Source organism: Canis lupus, chromosome 36 (assembly GCF_048164855.1).
Source record: "Canis lupus baileyi chromosome 36, mCanLup2.hap1, whole genome shotgun sequence".
In the NCBI taxonomy this organism is placed as follows: domain Eukaryota; kingdom Metazoa; phylum Chordata; class Mammalia; order Carnivora; family Canidae; genus Canis; species Canis lupus.
In genome coordinates this window covers 17,959,190-17,981,988 of record NC_132873.1, presented here as the reverse complement: position 1 = coordinate 17,981,988, position 22,799 = coordinate 17,959,190, and the positions used below count along the sequence as shown (strand labels likewise).

General features: G+C 40.0%; 2 long non-coding RNA genes across 3 annotated transcripts in view; one reads left to right on the top strand and one right to left on the bottom strand.

The window, feature by feature from the left end:
- Window positions 1-22,799, top strand: part of LOC140625298 (uncharacterized) — a 124,879-nt gene that overhangs the window by 57,481 nt on the left and 44,599 nt on the right. Inside the window, exon 2 of one of the 2 annotated variants that reach the window (XR_012024655.1) lies at window positions 170-6,237. The exons of the other annotated variant lie outside the window; for it this stretch is intronic. This is a non-coding gene — a long non-coding RNA (uncharacterized lncRNA). Of the gene's footprint in view, window positions 1-169; window positions 6,238-22,799 lie in introns of those variants that run through there. 2 annotated transcript variants of the gene reach the window in all.
- LOC140625296 (uncharacterized) overlaps window positions 1-22,799 on the bottom strand; it is a 41,911-nt gene that overhangs the window by 3,867 nt on the left and 15,245 nt on the right. Inside the window, exons 2-3 of the long non-coding RNA XR_012024653.1 lie at window positions 18,773-18,820; window positions 13,928-14,081 (exon numbers count right to left, since the gene is read on the bottom strand). This is a non-coding gene — a long non-coding RNA (uncharacterized lncRNA). The remainder of the gene's footprint in view (window positions 1-13,927; window positions 14,082-18,772; window positions 18,821-22,799) is intronic.

The following is a 22,799-nucleotide window of genomic DNA, read 5'->3' as shown; positions in this document are numbered from 1 at the left end:
AGTGCAGTAGAAAACTTTTAAATAATGGGATAAATAGCTCCTGACGTACAATGGAAAGTTAATCAAATCAGCTAGGCAAATAATGAGCCCAAACCACAATTCTACATGTTTGACTACAGTAAAAATAAAAAATAAATTAAAATGAATTACATACTTTTTTTTTTTTCAGGGGGGAAAACAAAAACCAAGAAAATCCAAAAGAGCCATCTCTTCACAAAGACCTACTACAGTTACACATTCCAGTGAACTGAGCTTGCTCCTCCCCCAGAATGGCTTTTTTTTTTTTTTTTTGAAAGGGGTATTGAGATTTGGGGCATGTACGTGTGTGCACATACCTTCAAAATGAAGAATAAGAGTAGCAGAGGAAGAGGGAGCCCTGTCAGCAAAGCCAGACCTGAAGGTCCGGCTAATTCTGTCTTTTGCACGGAGCTCAAATGGATTTTCCCAGATCTTCCCACTTCCATGGGCAAGATGGTCAGTTTGGGGCAAGGTGTGGCTGCTAGAGGCTTCTTACCACATGTTGAGGGCTTAGATATGTCTATTTGATGCTTGTTAACACATGTGGCTCTGGCTTTCCCTCCATCCTCAAGCTTTTTCTCCCCTTTGGAGAAGTCTCTGCTCTCCAAGCAGCCCTCTAGCCACTTCCTCCTTTCTTTTCTTTTCCTTTTTTTTCCTTTTTTTTTTCTTTTCTTTTCATGCTGGGTTCCCTCCTCTTCTGACTTGAAGCAATCTCCTTTCCTTCCCTACCTTTGACCCAAGAGATTTCAGATGCATGTTTTACATTTCCAGCTCATTTGTTGCTAGCTTAACTAATTTATTTTTATAACTCCCTCTCTCTGACATCCTAAATGCCTCCATGTGTCTCTATATTACTTCTACTTCTGCTAACGTAGTTTCTAGTATCAAATACGGTATTGCAGTACATGCTCTGCAATTAGTTGAGGTCTCACTCTATTAATACCAGCCCCATCCTTGGACCTTCCAGGATTTCATGCATCCAGGGGAGAGAAATAAAGCTGCAGGGCATTTCACAAACAGCCTTTTGTAAATTCAGAGCATTAACGCCACAGCACATCTGATCTCAGCAGTGCCCGCCCCCTGCCACTGGGGAGCAACTGCTTTAAAGCAGGAGTCTTCCTTTCCAGGCACACAGAAGCCCGGAGGTAGACAAGGTCGTGCCAGGTCTGGCGAGCACAGAGATTTAGTCTTTGGTTTCATGATCAACCCTGCTTCATGTTCTCAGCTGCCTTACCCTAATGATCCTTAATGCCACCGCCCTTGGAAGGAGGAAGACATGAGTTGAAATGAAAACCTCAAGTACAAAAGAGACTCAGCAATAGCCCCCCCAGCTGGGAGGTGGGCTGGCGATGCATGCTGTTGACCTGGCTACTTAAATCTAATAACACAGACTGATGCCTGGAGCTCGCATCAGAGAGAAGAGCAGAAAATTGTGGGACACTGTGGACACTTGGAATGGAAGGGGGAGGATGCCCACTGAGGCATTTTCTAGGCAGGTGGCCTGTACTCTGTGCTAAGGGTTCTCTTTGATCTTGATCTTTTGATGACCAGCTTTAGGAGCCAAGGCCACTGTGAAGTTGCTGACAGAGCAAATAGCTGAAGAAGCAGAGGCGAAAATTTGTTTCAGTGCAAATGGACTCACATCCAACAATCCCACCAGGCCCTACCTCCCTAGGGATATGGCTCCTACGGGGCCATGTGGCTTTGGCTGAGACACTGCTAACACCATGACACAAAGCTCATTGCTGCTGAGGGCTGAGGCAGCTACCATCCAGGGACTATGCTGGGGCTCAGAACTATGCTCTCCAAAACTGGGGCGACTTCATCAGAGCTTTGAGAACCCCCTTCTTTTTTTTATTTTTTTATTTTTTTTTTTGAGAACTTCCTTCTATTGACTCAAGTTGTCAACCTTTGGATGTTCAACCTGAGTTTTTCTCAAACTGAATCAAGCTGTTGTGAGGTTTTACATGATAATATATTTTTAAAATGGCTTTTGGATGTATGCCCTTGTCAGAGCCCTTTGCTTCCAAATGAACCCTGGAGAGGAAGCTCTGGTTTTAAATTCTTACCTCAACAAGACTTAGGAGCCCAGGTAAAGAGTTTTAGCTACAGACACACTTCTCTTGGGAAGAGGTAGAGATGAATAAGATGGGGAGGGTAGATGGACAAGATCCATTACCTCTATTCCTTACTACTTTTCCTACATTGTAGGAAATCTGAGCTACGATGCCTGAATCCTGTTTATTCTTGCTGCAGTATGGAGAACTGGTCACAAAAACATAACCTATCAGCCTGCTCCCTTTCCTGATCCCTTACAGCTAAAATTCCTTTAAAATCATGTCAGTTCAGGATGCCTGGGTGGCTCAGCAGTTGAGTGTCTGCCTTGGGCCCAGGGTGTGATCCTGGAGACCCGGGATCGAGTCCCACAAGACGGATGCTAGCATCGACAAAGAAATGGGGAGATGTACCTTCTTCATCTCTAGTTGTTGGAAAATGAATCTCCCAGTGGCATTCTCTCACATTTCATGCACCTGTAGAAACAGGGGCTACACACAGACCATTTGATAATGAAAGAGTCATAGTCAAAGAGGTAAAATAACAACAATGGTGTTTTACAGCACTGACAATTATGCTTTATAATTTCTAAGGTTCTTCTGTGCTTTATCACTGTGGCTCCCCTGCCCTTGTATCAAAACAAAAAAACCCTCCTTCTCAGAAAGGCTGAAGGGTTAAATCCCAAACCTGAACCACTAACTGGGATTTTCCGTCAGTCCTCCTGGAAAATGGCCAGAGCACCTCCTTCCAAGGCAAATGCAGGCACCCTGGAAATGGTCCACAAATGACTGTCATATTAGTTCAAATTTCCCGGTAGCCATATAGAGGATCAGTGCCCCAGTACCAGAAACAGTGGTGTTCAGAGCCAAAACATTCATTTTTCTCTTTCTTCTTCCTGAACACCCTCAACCCATCTGAGCCTTTGAGTTATAAAGCTTGGGCTCCATCTGTAATGAGATTGGTCAGTTATTTGCAAGAAATTTGAGTGGCCAATTCAGCCAATAATACTGATACCACTAGTACTAATGATAGTAATAATAATAATCAACAACAATAATAATTGAGCTGCCAGGCAACACTCAACCCATTTCCATTTATTAACTCATGTAACCCTCTTAATGGTTTACAGATATGCACACACCCTTCTCCTACTGATACTTTTGCCACGTGGATTGTAGGTTTAGGCAGAAATAGCACATGCTCACCACTATTGAATTTTTCTGAGAGCAAGTTTTTTTTTTTTTTGTGAAAGACATCATATGTGAGTCTCTTTATTTCTCTATTTTGAAATTCAGGACTTGAAGAACACCCTTATTTTATATTTTATAGTAGAAGAAGTATCTGACATAGTTAGTCTTTTACTATCCACCAGGTACAGGGTTAAATACTTGCACATATATGATCTCATTGAATTCTCACAACAATTTTACAAAATAGATATTCTCATATCCATTGTACAGATTAGAAAATGGAGATATTATCCAAGAGGTAATCCATGCAGTAAATTTAGTAGGATTTAAACCCACTTCTGTTTGATTCTAAGTTTCAAGCTTTTCCCCATGCTACGGTTTTTACTTTCTTTCTACTCTTGAGCAGAGTCAAATCTTGCCAGACGATTTCTCTTTGCCCTGATCTACTTTTCCTTCCACCTTTCCTTCTTCCCCTGTGGTCCCACACCCAGAGTGACAGAGATGATAAGAGGGTTAAGTTGATAGTAACATGGTACCATTTTAATATCTTTTCTCAATTTCTGGCCCTAGAGAGGGTATGATGGCCACTTAAGTGGTTATAGAGGCACTTAAGGTGAGAATAAGAACCAAAGCACCAACAGGTATATATTTCTGAAACCAACCATGGCCTTGGATTGTAGTTAAATTTCAGACTTTTCAGATTCATCTATACTCTTCTCACCCCAATTCCTTTTTTATTCATGTATCTCTAGTGTTAATTATTTCTTTCTGGTCTCAGAACTCCGCTAGAGGCTGGAAGTAGTACAAAAAGGAACAAGACAGGGCTTAACTCTGCAAGCTTGTTACAGCTTGCTAGAGAGGTAAGATACATGCCTAAACTCCTAGACCATGCACATTTTGAAGGCAGGAGCACTTCATGTTCATCCTCATACTTTCCATAGGGCCTTGCTGAGAATGTGCCCCTGCCCAAAGTCAGACAGACTCCTATGGTGACAATTATTCTTCCCTGGATTTTTCTAGCCATTTAGTTCACTTTAATCTTATTAGACCCCTAGGTCCACTATCCAGAGTAGTCCAGTTTGTGCTAAGACCAAACCTACCTGAAGAACATCTGAATCTCTGGATTAGCTCTAACTGCCCCTGTTCCCTCAGTTTTCCAGTTTTCTCTTGGCTGGTGATGACTGGGCAGGAAGACAGACAATGCTTTGGTAAACTTTATTCAAGCACATAATCACTGCGTTTTGCAACTGTTGTTTTCATGTCCACCTCCTGCATTTCCTGCATGTGTAGGACATGTGATTACACACATGGACTGGACTGTAATGGGTTGTACATTCCCATGGGTAGGGACCTTGTCCTTCATGTTGGTGTCTTCAGCACCTAGCACAGTACAAGGAACATAATAGATACTAGATACAAGATATTTTACATAAATGATGTCTAGACTGCAGAAAATCCTTTTAAAATCTCTTTTCCTTTCTGCACTCTATCCTTCTAAAAAAAAAGTGCACTCTCTCTGTATTTATTATTCTGGCTCTGGGCTGGGACCTGAATACTGCTGTAGAGTAGGATAATGGTCATTTGGCAAAATCACAATAAGCATTTGCCTTGCCACGGGGACTTCTATCTTTTCCAGTCATTTTTGTGTATAGTTGGTTCACACTTGCCTATGAAAATTTCAATTTTGTTTTGCATCCCTGTTTACTGTGTCACTAACAAAATTCATCCTGTTTATTTCTAATCACTCCCCTTATTTGCCAAGTATATTTATCATTTTGATACTAGATACCACCATTCCTGCCAGTTTGCAAGCACTTGCATGTTTAAGGAGCATTTGTAGAGTGGGTAGAGAGCCCTGACCAGGCCCTCTGTGCCCTGCCCCTCCTGGAATGGTAGCACAGGAGATGTTTATCACACATGCCCTCAGTCTGGGTGAAGTCATGAAGTAGCAGTGAGTATACCAAAAAGTGGGATGTTACCTATTGCAGAAATGCACAACAGGTGGCATGGCTTATAAAACTATGTGAAGAACCCATGCTGGCTTTTCATGTGACACAGCTAGTCATATAAGAGGTTTTCTAAGCCCTCATTCTGGAGCTTCCTGGTTCCTGACAGTTCCTTCTCCTGAATAACAGAATTCCAATACATCTCCTATGAGGGATTAAGAAGACTCAAGAAACTGTGCTCACTGATCAGACCCTATATCAGTACCTACCAACCTGTGTCTGCTTGGCTATTAGATCCACGCCTAGTTTTCTGGAAATCCAGCCTTTGAGATTATGATCAAGAACTGTAACATTTATATACAATGAAATATTATGCTGCCATAAAGAAGGATGAGATTGTGCTGTCTGCAACAACATGGATGGACCTAGAGAGTATTATGCTAAGCAAAATAAGTCTGACTGGGAAAGATAAACAGCATTTGATTTCACTTAGATGTGGAATCTAAAAAAACAAAACAAATGAATAAACAAACAAAAGGCAAAATCAGCCTTGTAAATATTCAGAACAAACTGATGGGTGTCAGAGGGCACGGTGAGAGGAGGGGTAAAATGGATGAAGGGGGAGTAGAGGATACAGGTTTTCAGTGACAGAATGAGCAAGTCACAGGAATAAAAGGCACAGCATAGGAAATACAGTCAATGATGTTATAACAGTGTTGTATGGTGACCGATGGCAGCTACACTTGTGGTGAGCATAGCATAACATAGTGGAATCACTATGTTGTACACCTAAAACTAATGTAATATTGTGTGGCACATATACTCAAATAAAAAAAAATTGGGGGACACCTGGGTGGCTCAGTGGTTGAGCACCTGCCTTTGGCTCTGGGCATGATCCTGGAATCCTGGGATCGAGTTCCTGCAACAGGCTCCCCACAGAGAGCCTCGTTCTCCCTCTGCCTACTACGTCTTGGACTCTCTCTCTGTGTCTCTCATTAATAAATAAATAAAGTCTTTAAAGAAAAAAATTATAATGTGGAAGTATGTGCCTGAGTGTTCTGTTCTCTACAAAGCTCCAAATCTTATCTTTTGTTAGACAAGTTCGTACTGTTAACCAACCAAGGCTAAAGTAATCATTATCACTTCAACATCCAACTGTTATCTTACAGAATAATTCCATGCACTGGGATAGGTTATAATATTTGTTCAAAATTCTGTCTTCCTTTCCACCCAGGCCATGGATTTTCTCTGGGCTGAGGATACTTCACTGCCCAAATGACACTGGGCCCGGCTATGGAGCTTGCTTTGATTAGTGGAATGTGTGCTGAAGTGAGTGTGTCACTGTCAAGTTCAGGCTTTAGAAGTCATAGCAAGTTGCACTTGCTCTCTTACATCACAGCCAATGGCCCTGAGAAAGAACAACATAACCTACATGGCCGTTATATTTTCAGCTGGGTCTTGGAATCAGAGGCTGACTTGAACTCATGTTTAGCTGAGCTCAGCTGAACCACAGATGATTCCAAACTCCACAAGGTAGAAATCAATATTGTAAACTGCTAAAATCATGGGATTGTTTGTTACTGTACTATTACAGCAAGACCTGAGTATCCATTTCTTTTCTTTTTTTTTAAGATTTTATTTATTTGAGAGAGAGTGTGCACACAAGTGGGGGTGGGGGATGCTGAGGGAAAGAGAGAAGCAGACTCCCTGCTAAGCTCCAATGAGGAGCTTGATCCCAGGATCCTGGGATCATGACACGAGCCAAAGGCAGACACCCAACTGACTGAGCCACCCAGGTGCCCTGAATATTTATTTCTATATGTCTGTATCATCTCTTATTTTTCTCAAAATAGGTGTGGGAGGAATCATTTTATAGAAGAAGCAACTGAAGCTCAGAAAGCTTTTGAGACTCATCAAATATTATGAAACTAGTAATTTCGGAAGGCTGTGGTTAAACCCAGATGTCCTGATGCCATTAGCAGTTCTCATTTCATATACTGACTCAAACCTGTCCCTCTCTATGGGAAGGCTCTAACCCATCAATAATCATTTTTTTTCTTGTGGTCTTCCAGCTAACTAAGCACATACCTAATAGCCATGTGGTTATGAGGTAGGAAGATTCTCTGATATAAAAATTAAGATTCAATTTAGTTAAATTTTATAGGAAAACATGTTATAGAAGTGTTATAAATTATTGAATATTTCCCATCTCAATTGATTCTCACAGTACACTGCATTTTTCTTCATTTTCTTTTGTAGTTGTCGTTAGAAAGGGAAGGATTAGCTTTTCAACTGCTGCCTGGGAAACTCTATTCCTAGTCCTTTTCTTAAATCTATTCACTGGACAATTGCATCTCCCTGCTGGGCACCGGGCAGCATTACAAGGGGTTCCTGGGCTGTAGCAGCTGCAATCACTTCTTAGCAAAGATCAACTGGGTACCAACTGGCCTGAGTCCAGATGTCCAACTGACCATGTTAAATAGCTACCCAGGCAGGGATGGTATAAACACAATGCCGTATCCTCAAGATGTGTCTAACTATTATAGCTATTGACATGTATTAAGCACTTAGCATGCCCAAGTGCTTAATGCATGTTAATAACAGACTACCTACACACATGTGATTCAATTTGTTTGGCATGTACCCCTTTTCTCCTTCCCTGCCATTTTATCCACATGAGTTTTCTGGGTCTGCTGAATCTGACTTCATCTCTAAAGTGGGAGATGGAGAAGGATGAACCAAAGGACTCTGCTTTGGAGTAGGGTTAAAGGATGAGACATACAATCCTTTGCCCCTGCAGGAAACAGAGAACTGGAGAGAATGGGGTCACCTGCACCTTGGGAAGTGGAATCAGAAATATGTTCAGTGAATTGGAGTGATTGGACCCTAATGAAATGAAAGGCAGGAAAGGTAGGGCCCCAGAGTCTGGGCAGCAGATGAGGAGGGCAAACAGAAGTACAGGGGAGAAGCAAAGCATCAGGCATGGTGGGAAACAGGGAGGAAAGGGTCAGTAATACCGACCTGCAGAGCAAGGAGAGTAGACCTGGTGAATTCTGTTCTCTGTGGCAACCTCTGAGCAGAATCCCATACCACAACCAAAAAGTTCCTTTTCAAAAATTTAACAATTATTTGTTGAGCCCTTTGTCCATTCCAGGCCCAGGGCTGAACAGTGTTTGCCCATGATGGTGACCAACAAACAAGACATTTGCATAACTGCTTGATTGGATATTAAACAGCTGGGAAGGGTCACTACAATTAAGTATTCCAAATACCTTAAAAGAAGGGCACCTGGGTGGTGCAGTCAGTTAAGTGTCTGACTCTTGGTATTGGCTCCGGTCGTGATCCTGGGTCATGATTTCAGGTCTGGGTTGGGCTCCGCGCTCAGTACAGAGTCTGCTCTGCCCCCTGCCCCCAAATGCAATCGCTCTAAAATAAATATATAAATATTTTTTAAAAGTACCATTAAAGAAATTATTAACATGAACTATCTGACTCATGAAGAGATATAAACCCCCATTCTATGAAGTGCTGGGCTCAGAACAAGAAAACGTGGGCTTTGGGAAGAGTAGCAGGGAGCTAGGTCCCTTGTAACAATCACTGGAAAGAGCTACTGAAGATACAGTTATGTCCTTTTGTAAATTAGAATAGTCTCACCTGTTTTAGATGGTATCTGAGGATGCCTGTCCCAAAATTGAGGATGCATCAGATTCACCTGGGGGGCTTGTTAAAGCATAACCCCTCATCTTCAGATTCATTTCAGACTTGATAGATCTGGGGTTGGCCTGAAAATCTGCATTTCTAATAAGTTTCCAGGTGATGCTGATGGTCTTGGGATCACGCTTTCAGGGCCACTGATTTGAATTGTGTTTCCTAAATTCCCCTATTGGTGAGAATCATCTATACATGTAGGATTGGGTTTCTCTTCCTTTATCTCTGCTGCCAAGTGGAGTCCCTTTGGATCCACAGCTTTCATTTCCCTCTTTGGAGTTGAAGTCAGGACCAGCAGTCTCAGAGTAGTGATGGGTATAGAATGATAGAGAGGGAGAAGCTGTTTAAACACCCAATTCTCTAGGCCCTTCCTCTGAATGTAGTGGAACTGAGGAGGGGTCCAGAAACTAGCATTATTCTCATACACATCGAGAGACACTCATGATCAGGTAAAGCTAGGAATCAGTAGTGTAGATGAACTCTAAGCTTCCCTCCCATGATTTTATGAAGACTGTTAGTTATATAGTGTGACAGAGAGAAATTCAGGTTTCACTGCTTTTAGCAATTTAGGATTAAGTATAAAGATAAGTGGATGTGGAGTCAGAAACCTGGATGGTATTTGATATCCCTAGGCTTTGTGACTTTGGGCAAATCTCTAAATATCAGGGTTATGCGGGGATCCCTGGGTGGCTCAGCAGTTTAGCACCTGCCTTCGGCCCAGGGCGTGATCCTGGAGTCCTGGGATCGAGTCCCGCATCAGGATCCCTGCATGAAGCCTGCTTCTCCCTCTGCCTGTGTCTCTGCCTCTCTCTCTCTCTCTCTCTCTCTCTCTCTCTCTGTCTCCCATGAATGAATAAATAAAATCTTAATATATATATATATCAGGGTTATGCATAAAATACAACATTATCTGTAAAAGAAGGCCAATAATACCCATTTGTTCCTTTAACTTCTATCATGGGTCAGGTGATTATCAAAGGGAGCTAAGACAGGTCCGGTCCCCACCCCCACAGAGCTCACAGACACAGACAAGCAGAACCTGACGTAAGTGGTAACAGTGCAGTGTGATGAGGTGTCCCACCAGTGTTCAAGGGGTTTCTGTAGCATATGAGGATATAATGTGGAAATGTTGGAATTCGAAAGCTCCCTAGCCATAAAGGAATTGACTTGATCATCATCATCCTCATTACCAGCAGGGGGAGAGTTCTGTTAATGGTCACAGAGCGGTAAGAAAAGGGGACCAGAAAATGGACAGCCTGAGAAGTACTGACAAAATAAACGAAGGGCCAAGAGGAGAAGAGGCAGGGAATCTAGCATCATAGAAACTGGGAGAGGCCAGAGTTTCGCGGACTTGGAGGGCAGGATGGTCAGTAGTTCCCAATGCTGCAGAGAGATCAAGGACAGTGAGGACTAAGAAACGGCATCTGGGGGGCTGAGCTGGGCAGCTGGTGACTCGGGGGATGTAGGCAGATGGTAAAAGGAAGCACGTTATCTTCCACCCGTTTTATTGAGCAGGACACTGAGCAACAGAGAAATACCCGCAGGTAAGTCATTTGCAGAAATCAGATCAAAACGCTCTGCCTTCCCAAAGGTCAGGTTATGTCATTGCAAATTAGAGTCCCAGTCACTCGTCCGCAGTCCCCACCGCTGGTGCCTCTGCCAGCCGGAGCAATCCTAGGGGACCACGCAGGCAAAGTGACTCTCTTTTTGGAGGTGGTTTCTTGCGTGTCTGGTGGCGTCTTTCAGCGCAGAGGCAGTGGGCGGCCTCCCTTCACTCTGCATCTGTAAGGTACTTTGAGGTTGAGGAGGCTGGCACGCTGTAAATTGTTGTATCATTAATAATAAATAAAGCTCTGCAAGAAGCCTGCATTGCAGACATGAGCTACGGTGAAACAGAGCCACTGTGGGGTGGATTCCATGGGAAGTAGTAAAAAGGATGGATTCCTGGGGGCAGGAGCGGGAAGGAAGAGTTAAACATCTAACATGTGTTGTTACTGACATTTCAAAATATATCTATTTTTAAGGGATTGGGAGAAAACCCAGTCTCTAGGCTGGCTCTTCTAATTCTACTGGGCTGTTCACAAACCCGAGGCCTGGGTACTGAGAAAGCCTGACGCCAACAAAATGTAGATGAACTGCGGGAACAGCCAGGAGGCCACAGTGGCAGATCAAAGGGAGGTGGCGGGGAAGTGGGCTCAGCTAAATATGATGAGGCATTACCATAATGAATTTTGTGAGTAAGCAACTCACTTTAAAATCACTCCTTTTGATCTGTTAAGAAGGTGTTTACTGTAATCAGGCAAAGGTTTACTTGGCAGCGGGAAGAAAAGAGAGAGAAAGAGGAAGCCAGAGAGACAGTTTTCGATCCGGTTTTAAACAATTTTCTTGGCCCTTTTGGTGTTTAGATCCTTCTCCTAGATCCTTTCCGGCTCCGATTCCCTCCACCTTCTTAGAAAAGCTAACTTAATTTTAATTAAATACTTGGGGGTCTTAATGGTGGAGGAAGCGGAGGGAGAGCAGATGGAAAAGGGATAAACTCAAAGATCTCTTGCTCTATAAAGTGAATTACGGTCTTAAGCCAAATGAAACTAGAGAAGTCACAATTGCTGATACGATGTGAAAACAGAGATTAAGCATGTGAAGAAAAAAAAGCCAATTTCTGCCCACATAACTGATGAGGCTTTTTTGTTTTTAGTGATTTCGGGGCATCGCTAGGAAGGCTCCCTCTCCTTCATCTCAGATGCTCTTACTGCGTTGGTTTCAGACAATCCAGGATCCAGGAAGGCTGAATGTTCTTTCCACTGGGGACGGAGGGCCAGTGTCTCTGCTCCATTCAATTTGAGTGTGTGCATAAGACTTTGGAGCCCCGATGAATGTAACTGAGACTCACTATGCTGGCTGCCCGGCCAAGTCTTTCTCTTTTCTTTTCTTCTTCTTCTTTTTTTTTTTTTTTTAAGATTTTATTTATTCATTCATGAGAGACAGAGACAGAGAGAGAGAGAGAGGCACAGACACAGGCAGAGGGAGAAGCAGGCTCCATGCAGGGAGCCTGATGGGGAACTCGATCCCAGGACTCCAGGATCACGCCTTGGGCCGAAGGCAGGTGCTAAACCGCTGAGCCACCCAGGGATCCCCTCTCTTTTCTTTTTGTCTCCAATCTTTCTCTCTCCCCACCCTTCTTTCCCTCCCCCTCTCTCACTATCTCCAGGGACCTCAAGGGAAGTGGCTTTGGCAATAACTGGTCCCCAAACTGTGAACCATGCACTGTGACATTAGCCATCTATGTCCCCTTATCTACTTCCATTCAGATTCTTACTCTGCAAGGACCAGATGGCACCCAGAAGGGTAGAGCCTGCAGGCTGCATCCCACTTCCAGCAGGACCAGGTCTGGGGGGCAGTGGATGGGAAAGAAGCACGAGCTCAGAAGCAGCTGCTAACTGTCTGCTCATGTCATGTCAACAGAAAAGACTTCATCCCTTACTTTGCCCAGAAAAATTTCTTAAGAGAAGCCCTAAGAATGTTAAAAAGTTGCTTTGACAAGACAAAAATCCCTTTCTATTCTCAGAGGATTTGGGTAAAGAACACAGGAGTCTGTATAGGTCCAAGAACAACAACAACAAAAAACCAGTTGCACACCCTGCCCTTTGGGGTTGTGGTGGCAGGTGTCACAGAGAAACCCAAGGATGACTACAACTGGGGCAGGTCATGTCTCTGGGTAACCCATTCCCTGGGTGCCCTCATTTCTGATGAAACTCCTCAAACAACACACTTTGGAGTCTCTTAGTGACCTAATCCCAACACTTCAATGCCTGTCCCAAGAAAATCTTCTCAGCTCCCCATGCCCAGGGACAACCACACCTATGAGGGTTTTCCTAAAAGGTGTTCAGCAAAGAACCCGGACATGGTGAGCACAGAGATATTTGTTGCTGGGATGCTAATGGTAAAACCACAAAACAAATTTCAACTGGGACACTTTTCTTTCAAAGAACTTAAAAATAAAACATTTAACAAGTCATAATAAAAGTGTCAGATGCTCTACTGAGTGTGGAGCCTCAGGGCTCTGTCTCATGACCCCAAGATCATGACCTGAGTCAAAATTGAGTCTGACACTTAACTGGGTGAGCCACCCACGTGCCACAGATTTCCTAGCTTATAAACATTAAAATAATAATTTTGCAGAAAATTTCAAACCCAAAGTAAATAAAATCAAATACGGAACCTCTGTATGCCCATTACCCTGTTTTAATAGTCATCAACATTCTGCTATTCTCGTTCCATCTAAACCTCTACTTACTCCCTACCCCTCATGCGATTGTTATTTCTATTTACTATTTTGCTAAATGGATATACCCTAAAATGCACGAATCTTAGGGGCACGATCTTAACAAATGCATTTACTCATGCAACTCTTGCCCTGTTTTAAATTTCATCTTCCCAGATGTTCATCTTTCCAGAAAGTTCCCTTATGACATGACTAAGTCATCTTAGACATTTTTTACTTTCTTAACAGACATCTCTGCCTGTTTTAGAACATCATGTAAACAGAATCATATAATGTGTATTATTTGTTCTTTTTCTTCGTGTTGTAGGATGTCTACAAGATTTGCCCATATGCTTGCATGTGTAGGCAGTTCTTTGCTAAGTGGTATTTCGTTGTATGACTGTACCACAGTTTATCTATTAGCCTCTTGGAGCGTTTTCAGTTGTTAGCTATTGTGGGAAAAGCTGCAAAAAACACCTTGTACATGTCTTTTGGCAAAAATTGGTTTGAATTCCAGTCGGACAAATAATGAGGAATGGAATTGTGGAGTCAAAGAATACATGATGTTACCATCCTACCAGCAGTGTATGGACAGTGAACAGTTCTGACTGTTCACATCCTGCTCTCTTTTGGTATTTGCCCACCTTTTAAATTTCAGCCATTGTGGTGGGTGTGTAGTAGGATCTCATTGGGGTTTTAATTGCTTTTCCTCCATGGAGAATGATGATGAAACCGTTTTATGTACTTACTGATTATCTGTAACTCTTCTTTTGTGAAGTGACCATCCTCTGTACTCTGAACATCAGATTCTTTGAATATTCTGCATATAGACTCTTTGTCAAATACCAATTGACCGTTTAAGTATGGGTCTATTTCTGGATTCTCCATTCTGATGTAGGAGTTCTTAAAAGCAAGAAGAACATGAGAAAATACATGTGTTAGATAAACAAATTTTATTCAGGGATGACTTACAATGCTGTCAGTTGAGTTCAATGCTAATGGATCAATAATACATATTAAATAATTTGCCTTTAAACAGAAACACACATAAAATAAAATTATATATTGATTGGTTGATGAAAAAGTTTTGAGCAGAGGCTCACTGGAACCAACTGTATTTCTCCTAGGAGCAATGATTCTGTATTTGCTAATTTAGTGTGCATGGCTACTTTACAAAACATACCTACTGTGAATAACAAGAATCTATTATATATAATATATATGTATATAAAATATATATGGCATATATGTATATATTATATGTATATATATGGTTTCTGTCTGAAAGAATTATATATTGTGTGTGTGTATATATATATCTGTAATATATATATTAGATTTAACCCACATGTTTTCTATTTCAAAATCTTCAGTTTTTCATTTATATGGCAGCATCATTTCTCTTCAGCCAAGCAGAGCTTTCTTCAATATATTTTGAAGTACAAATCTGTTAGTAACAAATGCTAGTTTTTATTCATCTTAAAATACCTTATTTTAGCTTTCAATCTTGAAAGACATTTTCACTGGACACAGAATTCTGGGTTAACAGTTTTTGTATTTCAGCACTTTAGAAATGTGCCATTGTCTGCTGGCCTCCATTGTTTCTTTTGGAAAGTCAGAAATCATTCTTATCATGGTTCTACTGTATGTAATGTGTCATTTCTTTCAGTGTGCTTTCAAGACTGTGTCACTGTCATTGGTTTTTCAGAAGTTTGACTGTAATGTACTTTGGTCTGTTTTTCTATTTTATCCTGCTTTGGGTTTATTGAAACTGCTTGGCTCTGTCAATTGATGTCTTTCACCAAATTTGGTTTTAGGCCATGAATTCTCATGTATTTTTTCTTTCCCATGCTCTCTATTCTTTCTTTTTGAAACTCTAGTTACACATCTGGTAATTTTTTGTATTGTTCCAAAGGTCTCTAAAATTCTTTTTATCTTTCTTCAATATTTTTCTGTGTCCTTTAGATTGCATTTTTAAAATCGGCTTTCAAGTGTACCAGCTCTTTTCTTCTGTCTCCAATCTTAGATCCATCCTGTAATTTAAAAATTTCAGTTATTGTATTTTCTAGCTCTAAATTTTCCTTTTGGCTCTTTTTAATAGTTTCAATTTCTCTGCTAGGGTTCCCATCTGTTCATATCATTGGTAGATATCTCCCTCAAGTCTTTGAATATATTTATGACATTTACATCAAAGTCTTTGCCTATTTAATAACAACATTTGGATCATTTTAAGGTTGGTTTCTAATAACTGCTTTTTTCCCCTTGGTATAGGTCACTGGGATACAATAAAAAATATTTGTTCTTTGTTTTGGCTCCTGAGTGCTCCTAAAACCCTCGGAATCTCCTGAGTGATAAAAATGTCTGATAATGAGATGACTCTCAGCTGAGGGCCTTATAGATAGCTTCAAGGTACAGACTGGTCACCAGAAAGACAAGCCATGATTATAAGATTGGGACTTTCAGCCCTCCTCTACCTCTGGCGAGGGGAGAGAGGTTGAGTTCAATCACCAAGGGCCAATGATTTAATCAGTCATGCCTACTAAATGAAACCCCCCAAAAAACCTCAAGCCATAGGGTTTGGAGAGCTCCCAGGGTGGTGAATACATGAAAGTGCTAGGTGGGTGGCATGCCACTCTCTCCCCTCCTCCCACCTCTAATTACTTGTCCTATGCAACTCTTCCATTTGGCTGTTTCTGAGTTGTACAGAAATAAACTGGTAATAGTAAGTAAACTGCTTTCCTGAGCTCTAGGAGTCATTCTGGAGAATTATGAAATTGATTTATAGATGGTCAGTCAGAAGTGTGGGTGGTACCCTGGGACTTAAGACTGGCACCTGAAGTTGGAACAGGTTTATAAAACTAAGCCCCTTAATTTGTGGGCTATTAGTCACAGACTTACTCCAGATGGTTACTATCTAAGAATGGGAGGACTGGTATTGGGAAAGAGACAATGTGTTGGGGGAAAAAAACCCTCACATATAATGTCAGAAGTGGGTGTCAGAACCTGAGAGTCACATTTTCCTGCTTGTTCACATGATTAGTGACTCACATATTTAGTGAAACTGGACATTATAAATGATATGTTGTAGAACCCTGTATTTTATTTTGTTCTTCTGAAAAGTGAAATTTGTTCTATAATTCAGTTAGCTTGGCTAGACTCAAACTCCAAATTCTATCTCCTCTGTGTAGAACAGGAGCTGAAATCTCTGTTCAATATTTTAGACTTCTAGATCCTGGTTGTTCTTTACAGATTCCCCCGGGGTTTTCTCTAAACATGAGTGCTTTAGTCTACAGCCTAGGATCTGGTTAGATTTTTTTAATGTAGATTTGGGGTCTCAGCCTGTCTGGTGCTTCCTCCCTCCCATGATTTCCCTCTATTTGGCACCCACAAACCTGTAAGGCTGTGGCTTTCTATCACTTGAGCCTCTTGTAGATTAGGCAGTACTTTTAGATAAAACACGACTTGCAAATCTCATCCTTCATATTTCCTCTTTCAAGGCATGATGCCTCTCTAGTTTTTGCTTTCTTTTGGTCACTCTCCTGAGCCTTCAATTGTTGTATGTGTGTCCGTGTTTAAATATTGTTTTCCAGATTTTATAACTGTTTTCTGTGAGTTAGTTTGACCAATGTACTCCATCATTATTCAGTTCACTTGCTTATAATTTGAAAATGAGGTATGTCCTTGATAGGAAAGAAGCAGTATCATAAATACATTATGAATGCATAGTATACATTCTATGGTTTCCATTTAATATCTGGGATTAGCTAGTTTAAATTCTGATAATCTGATTAATTTAGGTTTAACAACAATTTGAAGAAACTTGCATCTCATAATAGAGGTTGTTCTCAGCCTCAAATAGTAATAGGACACAATAATCTCCTTAATAAAAGCTTGCTATTTTGTTATTTAAAAATAATTTTTATATATATCATCACACTATAGTCAGGAAAGTAAATAACCTGGTTATTGTTGTGCTAATGGTGTATAACATTGCCCATAACTGTACTTGGAGATGACTGGCTCCTCATGCTTCTTTTCTTCAAAGCCCTTCAGAGACTTCTGAGCTCTAATAATGACCTACCACATCCAACATCACCTGGCCCCTGTTACCTCTCTTACTTACCTTCTAGAACTCATTTTTGGTCACTTTGCTCCAGTCATACTGGTCTGATTTCTCCAAACAAACACACAGGCATATTCAGAGCTTTTTCCCTTGCTGTTCCCTTTGCCTGAGATTCTCTTTCCCTGAAGTCTTCATGCTGATTTCCTCTTTTTATTTCAGGTGTTTGTTTAAAATTATATTCTAAAAGCAGCCTCAATTTCTACTCTAGCTAAAATTACCACCCTCTTCTAGTCTTGCTTCCTTTATTTCATATCTCCAACATGGTATATAGTTTCTTATTTATTGCATTTATTTTCCAGATTTATTTACTAGTTATTTACCAGAACATAATTTCCACAAAGGCAGACATTTGTCTCTCTTTATGTTTATTTATTGAATCCCTAGACCCTAGGATGGTACCATGCACACAGAAGATGCTAAATAAATGTCTTGAATAGATAAATGAATAAAACCCCCTCAATGTTACCTGGAATTCTATTGAACATTCACCACTGAGGGCTAACTTTCTCAGCTGACTCATATACACACAAGCAGTTTTTGGCATTATAGACATGTCAGAGCCTCATGCTTGTATTTTCAATTCAGTTCCTACTTTGGGAAATGTCCCTTTTTATTACACCACAGGGGGTTGTACATTACTATTATAAGATGAATACTATTATTATGAATACCAATGAAACCCAAAATTTAGTCCAATGAAAATATTCTATGCTCTGACCAATGGTCCATGGCCCATAGTAATAATACTTCATTGATCTTATTATATTGAAATTTTCTTGTATATATTATGTATGTGTATGAAATATATATATATAATCTCAGTTACAATCCATTCTCTTTTCCCAGTATTTTAGTAGCTTGTGATAATGAAAACATCCAACATCTGACTGTGTGACATAATACAAACTGGAAAAGAAATATGACACAGTGGCTCTAGCTAGTATAGCACAAATAAGGAGTAAAATATGATTACCACCCTCCCCCCTCAAATTACAAGGGACTATAATTGGCTCAGTTCTCTAGGGAACAAGAAAAAGCAAAAGGGGAAATGTCAGAGGGGAAAGAGGATTGGCTTCTGCAAGAGTGCCTTTCTGTCGTGCCCTGCATGCTTGGGCAGCTTTAATGAACCACCTCATCTTTGAGGGAAGTTGGCTTCTGTTTTGTTTTATGTCCAGTCCTTGACCTTAGGGAAATGACCTACAAGTACTGGCAATGAGATTTCGAATGATGTTGATTACAGTAAATTTCAGCCCCGTGAAAGATCTGGTAACTTCCTAAAGTTCCTCATGATGGGATTTGACCTGTAATATTTTTACAGATAGCCATCATTGAGCATCAAGGGAATATGTGACTTGCACAGCAGGACTGTTTTTCTCTGATTATCGAATCCTCAACAGTCAAAATTTCTTTCATTTTCTAATTCTCAAATGTCCCCAGGCAAGCCAACTTCCCCTCCCACTCCCACACTTACCCACCAAGAGGGTTCCCTGGGCCCTCCATTTGTTTCCCAGCTCCTGACCTATGGGAAAAAATATATATATAATTTGGTGTCTTACCCAGATTACCTAAAAATGTCACTCTACTTTCCATATGTGGGAGTATGAGCATGTAATAACTGTAACAGCTTACTGTTACTATCCTTACTGACCTCCCTTTTCATCAATTCACACAGCATTTGTGATTTTACTAAAGGGACTTAGCCAAAAATTAGAAATCCTGAACTGGACAATAGAAATAGTGACAAATTAGTGGATTGACCACATAGTTAAAAGTCCAAGATCTGTAAGTTGTTGACTTCAGTCCCCACCTTGGATACTTGTCATACTAAAATTTGGTGTCTCTGACTAAGCTTGCCTGACCATCACTGAAATTCTATCCCACTCTTCAAAATCTTGTTTTTGATATTTACTCCCTTCCATCTAGAGGGATTATTTTTTTTCACATTATTCCTCATCCTGTCTCTTTATTTAGTTACTTAAATATTCCACTCAAACTTTAAGCAAGTATGTTACAGCAAATTTCAAATGAAACTAAACATATGTTTATTACATAAAATATATAATAGGCAAAAAAGGAAAAAAAGAAAAAATATCATTATTTCTATCACTCAGAGATAGCCACAGATAAGTTTTGGAAGTATTTCATATATATATATACATATCTTATGTCATTTATATATGTGTGTGTATGTATGTGAATAGTGATATATACAAGTATTCATTGTAAGAAATTATATATATAACTGTGTGTATTTTAACCTACTTTAAAAAATAATATCTAGTACCATCTTCACACTCAATTAAATGACCATTCATATCATAATGTTTGTTGTCTTCTCAGAGAGGGAGCATCTGTGATTTAGAATATGGCCTCTGGAGCCAGACTGCCTAAGTTCAAATACTAGTTCCACTACCTATTAGTTGCATAGCCAGGATAAATTATATAGCCTCTGTGTAACTCAACTTCCTAACTTATAAAATGGAAATAATAAAAGTACCTTCCTCATAAGGTTCTTGTGTAGATTAAATCAACTAGTACTTGCATAGTACTAATTGCTAGTACTAATATACATAATACTACGTATCAGGCATCTAGAATTTTGCCTGATACATAGTTAAGTATGATAGAGGTATCCGTTTGCATCATCATCATCATCATCATCATCATCATCATTATCATTCCATTTGGGGATGTTGAGTCTACTTGGGCTGCCGAAGAGAATACCACAGACTGGGTGCTTTGAGCAACAGAAATTTATTTCCTCACACTTGTGAAGGTGGAAATCCAAGATCAAGGTCTTCTTGTGCCTTCACATAGTCTTTCACGTGACCTTTTCTCTGGTGTGTATACTCCTGGTATTCTTTTTTTTATTTATTTGAGAGAGACACAGAGAGAGAGAGAGAAAGGCAGAGACACAGGCAGAGGGAGAAGCAGGCTCCATGCAGGGAGCCCAATGTGGGACTCGATCCTGGGACTCCAGGATCATGCCCTGAGCCGAAGGCAGGCGCCAAACAGCTGAGCAACCCAGGGATCCCCTACTCATGGTATTTTTGTTCTGGAAGAAATCCAGTCTTATTGGATTGAGACCCTACCATTATGACCTCATTTAACTTTAATGACTTTCTTCAAAGTAGTCTTTAAATACAGTCACACTGGAGATTAGAGTTTCAACCTATGAGTTTTAGGAAGACACAACTCTGTCTATAATAGGATGTATGCTAATTTAGTTATTGTTAGACATTGAGGGTGATTTGTGATTTTAACCACAAAGATGTTGGTGTATACACTATCCACTATGTAAACACTATCCACTATGATTTCCTTAGTGTAAATTCTCATAAACATTAAAATATCAAAGTGTGTGGAATATTAAAGCTTTTGAGAAATAGTGCCAAATTGCTCTCCAGAAAGGCTTTTACCAATTTACGTATCCACTAACCATATAAGACTTATTTTTATTTTCAATTTATTGCAAGAAATATAGTCCTTTTAGGTATCATTAAAGCCTAGTAATTTCCCACCATCACTGCACTTTCCCCTTTCCCCTTCCTACATACACACAAAGTCGTTCTTTGAAAATTAATATAACAGAGACAAGTTGAGAAAAGTACATGTTGGCCTACCTAATGTCAATGAGGCTTACATTAATAAGCATTCTATTTATTGGTATAAACCTCAGCAATAGAAATGAAAAATGTAGTTACAGAAAACCCCAGGACTGTGCTAGGCCAAAATAGAAGAGGAATTTGGTATTTAGATGTCAAAAGTTAAAACAAACACGTAAACAGGTAGCCCAATACTCCATGCCTCTAGGAAAAATATCTCAGAAGGAACATAAAATTAAGCAATTTGATTATTGAAAGAGAAATTGAAAACTTAAAATTCATGTTTCACAAGTAATATTTTAATGATTAATTTAAAACAAAACTTAAAAACTTACTATGAACATGTTCAAACATGAACAGAGAAGTAGAAAGAGTACTACAATAAACATTTTTTAAGATTTTATGTATTCATAAAATACACAGAAAGAGAGGTAGAGACATAGGCAGGGGGAGAAGCAGGCTCCCCATGGGGAGCCCGATGCAGGACTCAATCCCAGGATCTTGGGACCACACCCCAAGCCAAAGGCAGACTCTCAACCACTGAGCCACACAGGTATCCCACTACAATGAACATTTTTATAGGTGCACTATAAAACTAACTATTTGGAACCTATTTTGTTAACATATTTGCTTTATCTATATAGATATATATAATCTTTTTCTAAAAAAATTTGGAGATTGATATTTCACTGCTTGGACTTTCTTCTAAATCCATTATTAAAACATTATCACACTTGAACAAAATTAGCAAGAGTCCCTGATATCATCTAGTACCTAGCTCCTATGCAAACTTCTTTAATATTTCCCCACATACTTTAAAAAATATTTTATTTATTCACTTGAGAGAGACAGAGAGAGAGAGAGAGTAAGCAAGCATGGCACGAGCAGGGGAAAGGCAGAGGGAGAGGGAGAAGCAGACTCCATGCTGAGCAGGGAGCTGGATCCCAGGTCCCTGAGATCATGACCTTAGCCAAAGGCATATGTTTAACCATCTGAGCCACACAGGTGCCCCCTCAAATACTTTTTATAACTTTTTGTTAAACCAAGATCTAATGAAGTACCAGGCATCACTATTAACTGTTATCACTGAAGTCCTTTTGCGATTTTTCACCTAAATGGGTTAGCCATCCAGTGGTGGTATGATTGAATGAACTTATTTCACTGGGGAATGCAAAGTGGAATTTTTGTTTTCATTTTAGAGTTGCTCCTGCTTTATTTAGCTTAAAATTCTATGTAAAAGAAGAACTTTCTAGCATTAATACATTTTCTAAAATGTCTGAACACGTGCTCTATTCTTTGTCTTTTGTTAACCATCTTCATGTCAAGAACTTATTGGAAGAGTCATTTCCAGTGGTGGTAAATGGAATTATTTTCCTGTATTTTTTGCTATTAATCATGCATTTTAATGTCAACTTCAGTTTATCTTCTTTTTTATTCTCAAATTGTCACACAGATATTTCCAGTGGGAGCTCTTTCAAGCTGTCATCTATGTCTTTTTGACATAACCCCATTTCTCTTTCACCTTTTCCTTGCCTTCTCAAACTACAAAATGCTCTAGGTTTACCTGTTTAACATTGGTTTGGGTTTTATTCAGTTCCCCTTCAAAACTTTTTCATTGTTATATTTTCCAAGAGATGTGAAATAAAGAAGCAAATAAATTATTATTATCTGATATATTGATCTTAGTTTGGGTTTTACCAAAAGCAAACTCAGACAATGACGTCATTCATATAAATTATTTGGGAGTTGATCTCAGGAAGGCAAAATGAAGAGACAGGTAAATTGAGATATAAAAGGGGAAATAGCAAAACACATGTGTGTTGGTGTGTGTTAGTGACCTAGTTATTGGGCAACAAGCTCAACCCCCTGGGACCTTTTATAAGGAATCTTATA